Raw genomic sequence first — 14,342 nt, 5'->3', positions numbered from 1 at the left:
AATGTTTCTGCATGTATTTTGACCTTTTTTCATTATTATTTTTTTTCTTCTTCAGATTTATCATATTGAAACCGTGACACTAATTTACTATTGTTGAGCTATGAGGGATGATCAGAAACTGTAATTATGAATGAAAAAAGGGGGCATTTTTACTGTCAGCTTGGGTTGAGCAGTTTTTCAGTAAAAAATGGATTGAAAACTGTCAAAGTCCCTTACAAATCAGTCCAATCAGATTTAAGATATGCGGACCAATCAACGCCAGCTTTATGTAAGTGGTGATCCAATCGTCACCGTGATTTCAATCCTCCCGGCAAGCACAAAAACACATTCACCGAAATTTTCAAGTATTCTTTCTGTAGCAAATCGTCCACAGAGCTAATAATCATGGCACGAACAAAGCAAACTGCACGTAAATCCACCGGAGGTAAAGCTCCAAGAAAACAACTTGCCACCAAGGCCGCCCGTAAGAGCGCACCTGCAACCGGTGGAGTCAAGAAACCACATAGATACAGGCCAGGAACAGTCGCTCTCCGAGAAATCAGGAGATACCAGAAGAGCACAGAGCTCCTCATCAGGAAACTCCCCTTCCAGAGATTAGTCCGTGAAATCGCCCAGGACTTCAAAACTGATCTCCGATTCCAGAGTTCAGCCGTCATGGCCCTACAGGAAGCCAGCGAAGCCTACTTGGTCGGTCTCTTCGAGGATACCAACTTGTGCGCAATCCACGCCAAGAGAGTAACCATCATGCCAAAGGATATCCAATTGGCCCGAAGAATCCGTGGAGAACGTGCTTAAGAAGTGTGATTTTTTCACCAAAACATAACGGCCCTTTTCAGGGCCACCAATATTTTTCAAAAAGAATCTATAAATTGTTGTACATGAAAATTAGAAACCTAGCTGAACCCCTCTTTCCCCCCATCTCTCTCTCTCTCTTTTATTTCTTCTTGTTGAATCCATCTATATGCAAAGCAATACATAGACAAAAAATAAATTTTATGATATATATTATATACACACAAGTCTCATCACAAAAAAAAGGGGGGTGTTTGTTTATCATGGTACATGTACGTCCTTGTGTGTAGAATATTAAATAGTACATTATATAAAAAAAAGATCAACATATGAATGTTTCTATCTGTACTTCTGTTCTTTTCTTTTCTTTTCTTCGCTTGTTTTGTCTTGTCTTCTTTTGATGTATTATTTACACCAGTAGTCTAGACCAAAGAAAGAGAACCACCAACTGGCCAAAATATAACCTTTTTTTTTAAGTTAGAGTTTAAATATCTTGTATAATTCATTAATTTGAATATTTCTTTTAGAAAAGCTGATATTACAGGGTACTTTTATCAAAAATTTAGAGCTCTTTTTCAGTCAGAATTGTAAAGAAATTTTTTATCATGTATGTAGTAATATATTTTGTCCACTTTAGAGTCTTGTCTTGCTGCTAGTTTACAAAATCATGAAATTTCTATTTAAATTAATATAATTTCGGTACGGGTCCAAGTAGTCCCCACAAAATTTCACTGTAGGAAGTCCATGTAAGCATATATCTTGCACTTATAAGCTTTTTTATATGATAAAAAGTAGTTTTCAGACTTATTATAAACTTTTCTGGCAAAAAGATGTCTTCAGAATAGTAAGTACATGTGTGCGCATTAACATTTTTATTGGATTGGCTGATGAAATTGTCATCGTCATACTGTGGATAAATATAGAATGGCGTTTAAAAATAAAATTGAAAGGAAGATGCACACATAAGAAGTTTTACCCGCAGCCAGGGGCATCTCTTTTCTTCACTGTAATACCTAAAAAAAAAATCTTTAATAGTAATAACAATAACAGTTTTATTCATACATTCTCTCATTTATGATCTGAAGTACCTGCAGCAGATCTTTGATGGATGGCAAGCACAGCTTTGACAGATGATGTTGAGTTATGAAAGACAGGTAGAAAACTGCAAGCATGTAAAATCCTGTGATGTATCCAATTTCTGGGTACATCAAATAGACAAATAGATAACCAGTATTCCTAGATATGTCTGTGAGGTTTATTTTTTCCCCAACTAAATTCCATTCCATTAAGTTGAAATGTGTATTGACATTGAATGAAAATGTCTGTTCAGAGAAAGCAAATAATTATCTTTATAATTTTGACTGTCTAAAGTGATTTTCATTTATCATTTATTTATCATACTTTTCTATCTTAAAATGAAAACTTTTCAACATTTTGGAACTTTTTTTGTCTCCTTCAGTCATTTTTATTCCGATTGAAAGTTTTTTTCTGTTCAATAATAGTTTTTTCTTAAAAATTTACTGTCTGATATGAATTATTATATTTTTCAGACCTAGAATGAAAAAGTGGATTGAAAGTGTACACAGTTTAAGGCAGTACAGAGTTACCTCCCGGAATAAAACAACGTAAGCCAATCAGACAACAGCTAACTGAAAATGTGTGATACTTCTTTTACGGCCGCGTTGGTGATATATAAAGAGTCGCTGTTAGACGGAAAGTATTATTTAACTAATCACCACAAATAGTTAAACATGTCAGGCAGAGGAAAAGGAGGTAAAGGTCTAGGAAAAGGAGGCGCCAAGCGTCACAGGAAGGTGTTGCGTGATAACATCCAAGGTATCACCAAGCCAGCCATCCGTCGTTTAGCAAGAAGAGGTGGAGTAAAACGTATATCTGGACTCATCTATGAGGAAACCCGTGGTGTCCTTAAAGTTTTCTTGGAAAATGTCATCCGTGATGCTGTCACATACACAGAGCACGCCAAGAGGAAGACTGTCACTGCCATGGATGTTGTCTACGCTTTGAAACGTCAAGGACGTACCTTGTACGGATTCGGAGGTTAAACAGCCACCCAGCTAATATCAACAACGGCCCTTTTCAGGGCCACCAACATTTTTCAAAAAGAATCTTAGATTTGTTGTACATCGTTTTAAACAAAATCTTGAAATCAAAGCTTGCTCCCACTTCTATTCTTTTCTCTAATGTTCATTATTTTTTCAACCGTTTTCTTGTTTTCCTGATCCTGATCCGCAACTGTTTTCTCTCTCTCGTTATCCCCCTTTTTTTTTTTTTAAATATCTGGCTTTCTTTTTAATTAACTCCTTACTCTTACTCTTGTATTTATTAGAGAATTTATATTTCTGAAGGTTTATGAATACGTTCAAAGATCAAATCCGTGCATTTGCCTACACGAAGAGAGAAAATTTCAAAACAAAATGCACGGACTTTTACACACAAAATCTGTAGATTCTGTTATATTCAATTATAGAGTTTTTTGCGTGGTTTAATATTAGGTAATGTTCTTGTTTCCGTGTAAAATAATTCTCGCAATATTTTTTTTCTCTCGAAAAGCAAAAGAAATCGTAAATTTATCAACTCTATTAATTGGAATGAAAGCACTGTTTTGTTCTTCGTGATTTATGTATTTACGCTTTGAATTTTTGACAAATTAAATACTACAGAATGAGTGAAATACACGTATATTTGTTATACAGATAGAAAGAAGAGAAAAGTAACCATATACTATTGAAATAGTTTGAAAGTAGTTATAGCTGGGGGTTGGGATTTATAGCTTTGTTTAGAAGTTTGACATGATGTACAACAAATGTAAATTCTTTTTGAAAAATGTTGGTGGCCCTGAAAAGGGCCGTTTGTGAAGTTATAAACTTCAGACTGTTTACTTGCTGCTGGTGTATTTAGTGACGGCTTTGGTACCTTCACTGACAGCGTGCTTGGCCAATTCTCCGGGTAAGAGAAGACGGACAGCGGTCTGGATCTCCCGGGATGTGATGGTAGATCTTTTGTTGTAGTGTGCCAATCGGGAGGCCTCTGCTGCGATTCTCTCGAAGATATCGTTGACGAAGCTGTTCATGATGGACATTGCCTTTGAGGACACTCCGGTGTCGGGGTGAACTTGTCTCAAGACTTTGTAGATGTAGATAGCATAGGATTCACGTCTCTTCCTCCTCCTTTTCTTGTCACCGCCGGGTCTGGCAGTCTTTGCCTTGGTGACGGCCTTCTTGGCTCCTTTAGTTCCTACTTTGGGTGGCATGTTACTGGTTTGATAATCAAATAAGTAATGGTGAAAAATTATTTTCAATTTGTTTATATACTGGGCAAAACGGATTGAAAGATTTTATTGAACGCGAACCTCGGAGAGAGCACCCATAACATGTTGAATGTTCGGTAGCCTAACTGCCCGCAGAGAGCTTCGTTCTGATTGGTGTATAATAAAAACATCGTTCAATCCGTTTAGTGGGTATATAAGCTAAATTTTGAAGAAAAATTGTATCACTTTACTCAGTGTCGATCAACCAAATAGTACAAAATGTCAGGACGAGGAAAAGGAGGAAAAGCAAAAGCAAAGGCAAAGTCTAGGTCATCCCGTGCCGGACTTCAGTTCCCAGTCGGTCGTATCCACAGACTTTTGAGGAAAGGAAACTATGCCGAGAGAGTTGGTGCCGGTGCACCAGTGTACCTCGCAGCTGTCTTAGAATACTTAGCAGCTGAAGTATTGGAGTTGGCAGGAAACGCCGCTCGTGACAACAAGAAGAGCAGAATCATTCCCCGTCATCTCCAGTTGGCCATCAGAAACGACGAAGAGTTGAACAAACTCTTGTCTGGTGTCACCATTGCCCAGGGAGGTGTTTTACCAAACATCCAGGCTGTACTTCTGCCAAAGAAGACCCAGAAAGCTGCCAAGTAAAAAGTGGATATATCAGATTACTCACTTAACAACGGCCCTTTTCAGGGCCACCAATATTTTTCAAAAAGAGTCTAAAATTGTTGTACATCTTAGTAATACTTTATTCCCCATACATAATTGAAAAAAATATATTCTACTACATAACAAATAAAAAATGTCTAAAATATAAATGTCCCTTCTTCCGTGATTCTTCTTTTCTTCTCTCTCTAACGCATCCCATTTAAGTACAGTTCTTATAGCATAACACTAAGTCTAGTAACTTTTTCAGTCTTCTTCATCAGAACATTTATTGTCGTACTTTCTGACTCTTTGAACCCACAAGTAGCTCAGTTAAATCATATAAAGTTTGTCGGGGAAAAAAAACAACACTGATAGTATTTATATTTAATACAAGTCTGCTCTCATATTTCTCTCTCTTGGTTATTGATGCGAGCATGCTTAGATTCATCTGAGAAGGTGTGTGTGTTTTTTTTTATTATTATAATTATTTATAGTTTTTGTTAACATTATCTCTTTCGTCAACACTTTTATATATGATATGTACTTTCCATTCTTTTCCTTTTTCCATTTTTTTTCAGCATCTCTCTCTCTCTCTCTCTCTCTGTCTTTCTGTCTTTATTTAGTTATTGTTTGTGTATTAAAGATGTGGAATCGATGTAAGCACACACACCGACAATCAGACAATGAGACAAATGTGCCCAGCCCAAATGAAAATCATACCACATCTTCTTTTTTTATATTAAATATACATAAATATGACATAATACAACAATAAAGAAACTCAGCCGATCCGTACAATGTCATGTCGGGAATGTGTAATTCCATTTGTTTCTGTTTTTTTATTTTCTATTTCGCTTTGTTTGTGTTATAACTGCATTCTATTTTTATTTTTTCCTGTTTTATTTTTCTTTCCTTTCCTTAATGTTTCTGCATGTATTTTGACCTTTTTTCATTATTATTTTTTTTCTTCTTCAGATTTATCATATTGAAACCGTGACACTAATTTACTATTGTTGAGCTATGAGGGATGATCAGAAACTGTAATTATGAATGAAAAAAGGGGGCATTTTTACTGTCAGCTTGGGTTGAGCAGTTTTTCAGTAAAAAATGGATTGAAAACTGTCAAAGTCCCTTACAAATCAGTCCAATCAGATTTAAGATATGCGGACCAATCAACGCCAGCTTTATGTAAGTGGTGATCCAATCGTCACCGTGATTTCAATCCTCCCGGCAAGCACAAAAACACATTCACCGAAATTTTCAAGTATTCTTTCTGTAGCAAATCGTCCACAGAGCTAATAATCATGGCACGAACAAAGCAAACTGCACGTAAATCCACCGGAGGTAAAGCTCCAAGAAAACAACTTGCCACCAAGGCCGCCCGTAAGAGCGCACCTGCAACCGGTGGAGTCAAGAACCACATAGATACAGGCCAGGAACAGTCGCTCTCCGAGAAATCAGGAGATACCAGAAGAGCACAGAGCTCCTCATCAGGAAACTCCCCTTCCAGAGATTAGTCCGTGAAATCGCCCAGGACTTCAAAACTGATCTCCGATTCCAGAGTTCAGCCGTCATGGCCCTACAGGAAGCCAGCGAAGCCTACTTGGTCGGTCTCTTCGAGGATACCAACTTGTGCGCAATCCACGCCAAGAGAGTAACCATCATGCCAAAGGATATCCAATTGGCCCGAAGAATCCGTGGAGAACGTGCTTAAGAAGTGTGATTTTTTCACCAAAACATAACGGCCCTTTTCAGGGCCACCAATATTTTTCAAAAAGAATCTATAAATTGTTGTACATGAAAATTAGAAACCTAGCTGAACCCCTCTTTCCCCCCATCTCTCTCTCTCTCTTTTATTTCTTCTTGTTGAATCCATCTATATGCAAAGCAATACATAGACAAAAAATAAATTTTATGATATATATTATATACACACAAGTCTCATCACAAAAAAAAGGGGGGTGTTTGTTTATCATGGTACATGTACGTCCTTGTGTGTAGAATATTAAATAGTACATTATATAAAAAAAAGATCAACATATGAATGTTTCTATCTGTACTTCTGTTCTTTTCTTTTCTTTTCTTCGCTTGTTTTGTCTTGTCTTCTTTTGATGTATTATTTACACCAGTAGTCTAGACCAAAGAAAGAGAACCACCAACTGGCCAAAATATAACCTTTTTTTTTTAAGTTAGAGTTTAAATATCTTGTATAATTCATTAATTTGAATATTTCTTTTAGAAAAGCTGATATTACAGGGTACTTTTATCAAAAATTTAGAGCTCTTTTTCAGTCAGAATTGTAAAGAAATTTTTTATCATGTATGTAGTAATATATTTTGTCCACTTTAGAGTCTTGTCTTGCTGCTAGTTTACAAAATCATGAAATTTCTATTTAAATTAATATAATTTCGGTACGGGTCCAAGTAGTCCCCACAAAATTTCACTGTAGGAAGTCCATGTAAGCATATATCTTGCACTTATAAGCTTTTTTATATGATAAAAAGTAGTTTTCAGACTTATTATAAACTTTTCTGGCAAAAAGATGTCTTCAGAATAGTAAGTACATGTGTGCGCATTAACATTTTTATTGGATTGGCTGATGAAATTGTCATCGTCATACTGTGGATAAATATAGAATGGCGTTTAAAAATAAAATTGAAAGGAAGATGCACACATAAGAAGTTTTACCCGCAGCCAGGGGCATCTCTTTTCTTCACTGTAATACCTAAAAAAAAATCTTTAATAGTAATAACAATAACAGTTTTATTCATACATTCTCTCATTTATGATCTGAAGTACCTGCAGCAGATCTTTGATGGATGGCAAGCACAGCTTTGACAGATGATGTTGAGTTATGAAAGACAGGTAGAAAACTGCAAGCATGTAAAATCCTGTGATGTATCCAATTTCTGGGTACATCAAATAGACAAATAGATAACCAGTATTCCTAGATATGTCTGTGAGGTTTATTTTTTCCCCAACTAAATTCCATTCCATTAAGTTGAAATGTGTATTGACATTGAATGAAAATGTCTGTTCAGAGAAAGCAAATAATTATCTTTATAATTTTGACTGTCTAAGTGATTTTCATTTATCATTTATTTATCATACTTTTCTATCTTAAAATGAAAACTTTTCAACATTTTGGAACTTTTTTTGTCTCCTTCAGTCATTTTTATTCCGATTGAAAGTTTTTTTCTGTTCAATAATAGTTTTTTTCTTAAAAATTTACTGTCTGATATGAATTATTATATTTTTCAGACCTAGAATGAAAAAGTGGATTGAAAGTGTACACAGTTTAAGGCAGTACAGAGTTACCTCCCGGAATAAAACAACGTAAGCCAATCAGACAACAGCTAACTGAAAATGTGTGATACTTCTTTTACGGCCGCGTTGGTGATATATAAAGAGTCGCTGTTAGACGGAAAGTATTATTTAACTAATCACCACAAATAGTTAAACATGTCAGGCAGAGGAAAAGGAGGTAAAGGTCTAGGAAAAGGAGGCGCCAAGCGTCACAGGAAGGTGTTGCGTGATAACATCCAAGGTATCACCAAGCCAGCCATCCGTCGTTTAGCAAGAAGAGGTGGAGTAAAACGTATATCTGGACTCATCTATGAGGAAACCCGTGGTGTCCTTAAAGTTTTCTTGGAAAATGTCATCCGTGATGCTGTCACATACACAGAGCACGCCAAGAGGAAGACTGTCACTGCCATGGATGTTGTCTACGCTTTGAAACGTCAAGGACGTACCTTGTACGGATTCGGAGGTTAAACAGCCACCCAGCTAATATCAACAACGGCCCTTTTCAGGGCCACCAACATTTTTCAAAAAGAATCTTAGATTTGTTGTACATCGTTTTAAACAAAATCTTGAAATCAAAGCTTGCTCCCACTTCTATTCTTTTCTCTAATGTTCATTATTTTTTCAACCGTTTTCTTGTTTTCCTGATCCTGATCCGCAACTGTTTTCTCTCTCTCGTTATCCCCCCTTTTTTTTTTTTTAAATATCTGGCTTTCTTTTTAATTAACTCCTTACTCTTACTCTTGTATTTATTAGAGAATTTATATTTCTGAAGGTTTATGAATACGTTCAAAGATCAAATCCGTGCATTTGCCTACACGAAGAGAGAAAATTTCAAAACAAAATGCACGGACTTTTACACACAAAATCTGTAGATTCTGTTATATTCAATTATAGAGTTTTTGCGTGGTTTAATATTAGGTAATGTTCTTGTTTCCGTGTAAAATAATTCTCGCAATATTTTTTTTCTCTCGAAAAGCAAAAGAAATCGTAAATTTATCAACTCTATTAATTGGAATGAAAGCACTGTTTTGTTCTTCGTGATTTATGTATTTACGCTTTGAATTTTTGACAAATTAAATACTACAGAATGAGTGAAATACACGTATATTTGTTATACAGATAGAAAGAAGAGAAAAGTAACCATATACTATTGAAATAGTTTGAAAGTAGTTATAGCTGGGGGTTGGGATTTATAGCTTTGTTTAGAAGTTTGACATGATGTACAACAAATGTAAATTCTTTTTGAAAAATGTTGGTGGCCCTGAAAAGGGCCGTTTGTGAAGTTATAAACTTCAGACTGTTTACTTGCTGCTGGTGTATTTAGTGACGGCTTTGGTACCTTCACTGACAGCGTGCTTGGCCAATTCTCCGGGTAAGAGAAGACGGACAGCGGTCTGGATCTCCCGGGATGTGATGGTAGATCTTTTGTTGTAGTGTGCCAATCGGGAGGCCTCTGCTGCGATTCTCTCGAAGATATCGTTGACGAAGCTGTTCATGATGGACATTGCCTTTGAGGACACTCCGGTGTCGGGGTGAACTTGTCTCAAGACTTTGTAGATGTAGATAGCATAGGATTCACGTCTCTTCCTCCTCCTTTTCTTGTCACCGCCGGGTCTGGCAGTCTTTGCCTTGGTGACGGCCTTCTTGGCTCCTTTAGTTCCTACTTTGGGTGGCATGTTACTGGTTTGATAATCAAATAAGTAATGGTGAAAAATTATTTTCAATTTGTTTATATACTGGGCAAAACGGATTGAAAGATTTTATTGAACGCGAACCTCGGAGAGAGCACCCATAACATGTTGAATGTTCGGTAGCCTAACTGCCCGCAGAGAGCTTCGTTCTGATTGGTGTATAATAAAAACATCGTTCAATCCGTTTAGTGGGTATATAAGCTAAATTTTGAAGAAAAATTGTATCACTTTACTCAGTGTCGATCAACCAAATAGTACAAAATGTCAGGACGAGGAAAAGGAGGAAAAGCAAAAGCAAAGGCAAAGTCTAGGTCATCCCGTGCCGGACTTCAGTTCCCAGTCGGTCGTATCCACAGACTTTTGAGGAAAGGAAACTATGCCGAGAGAGTTGGTGCCGGTGCACCAGTGTACCTCGCAGCTGTCTTAGAATACTTAGCAGCTGAAGTATTGGAGTTGGCAGGAAACGCCGCTCGTGACAACAAGAAGAGCAGAATCATTCCCCGTCATCTCCAGTTGGCCATCAGAAACGACGAAGAGTTGAACAAACTCTTGTCTGGTGTCACCATTGCCCAGGGAGGTGTTTTACCAAACATCCAGGCTGTACTTCTGCCAAAGAAGACCCAGAAAGCTGCCAAGTAAAAAGTGGATATATCAGATTACTCACTTAACAACGGCCCTTTTCAGGGCCACCAATATTTTTCAAAAGAGTCTAAAATTGTTGTACATCTTAGTAATACTTTATTCCCCATACATAATTGAAAAAAATATATTCTACTACATAACAAATAAAAAATGTCTAAAATATAAATGTCCCTTCTTCCGTGATTCTTCTTTTCTTCTCTCTCTAACGCATCCCATTTAAGTACAGTTCTTATAGCATAACACTAAGTCTAGTAACTTTTTCAGTCTTCTTCATCAGAACATTTATTGTCGTACTTTCTGACTCCTTTGAACCCACAAGTAGCTCAGTTAAATCATATAAAGTTTGTCGGGGAAAAAAAACAACACTGATAGTATTTATATTTAATACAAGTCTGCTCTCATATTTCTCTCTCTTGGTTATTGATGCGAGCATGCTTAGATTCATCTGAGAAGGTGTGTGTGTTTTTTTTTATTATTATAATTATTTATAGTTTTTGTTAACATTATCTCTTTCGTCAACACTTTTATATATGATATGTACTTTCCATTCTTTTCCTTTTTCCATTTTTTTTCAGCATCTCTCTCTCTCTCTCTCTCTCTGTCTTTCTGTCTTTATTTAGTTATTGTTTGTGTATTAAAGATGTGGAATCGATGTAAGCACACACACCGACAATCAGACAATGAGACAAATGTGCCCAGCCCAAATGAAAATCATACCACATCTTCTTTTTTTATATTAAATATACATAAATATGACATAATACAACAATAAAGAAACTCAGCCGATCCGTACAATGTCATGTCGGGAATGTGTAATTCCATTTGTTTCTGTTTTTTTATTTTCTATTTCGCTTTGTTTGTGTTATAACTGCATTCTATTTTTATTTTTTCCTGTTTTATTTTTCTTTCCTTTCCTTAATGTTTCTGCATGTATTTTGACCTTTTTTCATTATTATTTTTTTTCTTCTTCAGATTTATCATATTGAAACCGTGACACTAATTTACTATTGTTGAGCTATGAGGGATGATCAGAAACTGTAATTATGAATGAAAAAAGGGGGCATTTTTACTGTCAGCTTGGGTTGAGCAGTTTTTCAGTAAAAAATGGATTGAAAACTGTCAAAGTCCCTTACAAATCAGTCCAATCAGATTTAAGATATGCGGACCAATCAACGCCAGCTTTATGTAAGTGGTGATCCAATCGTCACCGTGATTTCAATCCTCCCGGCAAGCACAAAAACACATTCACCGAAATTTTCAAGTATTCTTTCTGTAGCAAATCGTCCACAGAGCTAATAATCATGGCACGAACAAAGCAAACTGCACGTAAATCCACCGGAGGTAAAGCTCCAAGAAAACAACTTGCCACCAAGGCCGCCCGTAAGAGCGCACCTGCAACCGGTGGAGTCAAGAAACCACATAGATACAGGCCAGGAACAGTCGCTCTCCGAGAAATCAGGAGATACCAGAAGAGCACAGAGCTCCTCATCAGGAAACTCCCCTTCCAGAGATTAGTCCGTGAAATCGCCCAGGACTTCAAAACTGATCTCCGATTCCAGAGTTCAGCCGTCATGGCCCTACAGGAAGCCAGCGAAGCCTACTTGGTCGGTCTCTTCGAGGATACCAACTTGTGCGCAATCCACGCCAAGAGAGTAACCATCATGCCAAAGGATATCCAATTGGCCCGAAGAATCCGTGGAGAACGTGCTTAAGAAGTGTGATTTTTTTCACCAAAACATAACGGCCCTTTTCAGGGCCACCAATATTTTTCAAAAAGAATCTATAAATTGTTGTACATGAAAATTAGAAACCTAGCTGAACCCCTCTTTCCCCCCATCTCTCTCTCTCTCTTTTATTTCTTCTTGTTGAATCCATCTATATGCAAAGCAATACATAGACAAAAAATAAATTTTATGATATATATTATATACACACAAGTCTCATCACAAAAAAAAGGGGGGTGTTTGTTTATCATGGTACATGTACGTCCTTGTGTGTAGAATATTAAATAGTACATTATATAAAAAAAAGATCAACATATGAATGTTTCTATCTGTACTTCTGTTCTTTTCTTTTCTTTTCTTCGCTTGTTTTGTCTTGTCTTCTTTTGATGTATTATTTACACCAGTAGTCTAGACCAAAGAAAGAGAACCACCAACTGGCCAAAATATAACCTTTTTTTTTAAGTTAGAGTTTAAATATCTTGTATAATTCATTAATTTGAATATTTCTTTTAGAAAAGCTGATATTACAGGGTACTTTTATCAAAAATTTAGAGCTCTTTTTCAGTCAGAATTGTAAAGAAATTTTTTATCATGTATGTAGTAATATATTTTGTCCACTTTAGAGTCTTGTCTTGCTGCTAGTTTACAAAATCATGAAATTTCTATTTAAATTAATATAATTTCGGTACGGGTCCAAGTAGTCCCCACAAAATTTCACTGTAGGAAGTCCATGTAAGCATATATCTTGCACTTATAAGCTTTTTTATATGATAAAAAGTAGTTTTCAGACTTATTATAAACTTTTCTGGCAAAAAGATGTCTTCAGAATAGTAAGTACATGTGTGCGCATTAACATTTTTATTGGATTGGCTGATGAAATTGTCATCGTCATACTGTGGATAAATATAGAATGGCGTTTAAAAATAAAATTGAAAGGAAGATGCACACATAAGAAGTTTTACCCGCAGCCAGGGGCATCTCTTTTCTTCACTGTAATACCTAAAAAAAAAATCTTTAATAGTAATAACAATAACAGTTTTATTCATACATTCTCTCATTTATGATCTGAAGTACCTGCAGCAGATCTTTGATGGATGGCAAGCACAGCTTTGACAGATGATGTTGAGTTATGAAAGACAGGTAGAAAACTGCAAGCATGTAAAATCCTGTGATGTATCCAATTTCTGGGTACATCAAATAGACAAATAGATAACCAGTATTCCTAGATATGTCTGTGAGGTTTATTTTTTCCCCAACTAAATTCCATTCCATTAAGTTGAAATGTGTATTGACATTGAATGAAAATGTCTGTTCAGAGAAAGCAAATAATTATCTTTATAATTTTGACTGTCTAAAGTGATTTTCATTTATCATTTATTTATCATACTTTTCTATCTTAAAATGAAAACTTTTCAACATTTTGGAACTTTTTTTGTCTCCTTCAGTCATTTTTATTCCGATTGAAAGTTTTTTTCTGTTCAATAATAGTTTTTTCTTAAAAATTTACTGTCTGATATGAATTATTATATTTTTCAGACCTAGAATGAAAAAGTGGATTGAAAGTGTACACAGTTTAAGGCAGTACAGAGTTACCTCCCGGAATAAAACAACGTAAGCCAATCAGACAACAGCTAACTGAAAATGTGTGATACTTCTTTTACGGCCGCGTTGGTGATATATAAAGAGTCGCTGTTAGACGGAAAGTATTATTTAACTAATCACCACAAATAGTTAAACATGTCAGGCAGAGGAAAAGGAGGTAAAGGTCTAGGAAAAGGAGGCGCCAAGCGTCACAGGAAGGTGTTGCGTGATAACATCCAAGGTATCACCAAGCCAGCCATCCGTCGTTTAGCAAGAAGAGGTGGAGTAAAACGTATATCTGGACTCATCTATGAGGAAACCCGTGGTGTCCTTAAAGTTTTCTTGGAAAATGTCATCCGTGATGCTGTCACATACACAGAGCACGCCAAGAGGAAGACTGTCACTGCCATGGATGTTGTCTACGCTTTGAAACGTCAAGGACGTACCTTGTACGGATTCGGAGGTTAAACAGCCACCCAGCTAATATCAACAACGGCCCTTTTCAGGGCCACCAACATTTTTCAAAAAGAATCTTAGATTTGTTGTACATCGTTTTAAACAAAATCTTGAAATCAAAGCTTGCTCCCACTTCTATTCTTTTCTCTAATGTTCATTATTTTTTCAACCGTTTTCTTGTTTTCCTGATCCTGATCCGCAACTGTTTTCTCTCTCTCGTTATCC

Source organism: Mytilus galloprovincialis, chromosome 6 (genome assembly GCF_965363235.1).
Source record: "Mytilus galloprovincialis chromosome 6, xbMytGall1.hap1.1, whole genome shotgun sequence".
Taxonomy (NCBI): Eukaryota; Metazoa; Mollusca; class Bivalvia; order Mytilida; family Mytilidae; genus Mytilus; species Mytilus galloprovincialis.
Note: the sequence above shows the minus strand (reverse complement) of the source record.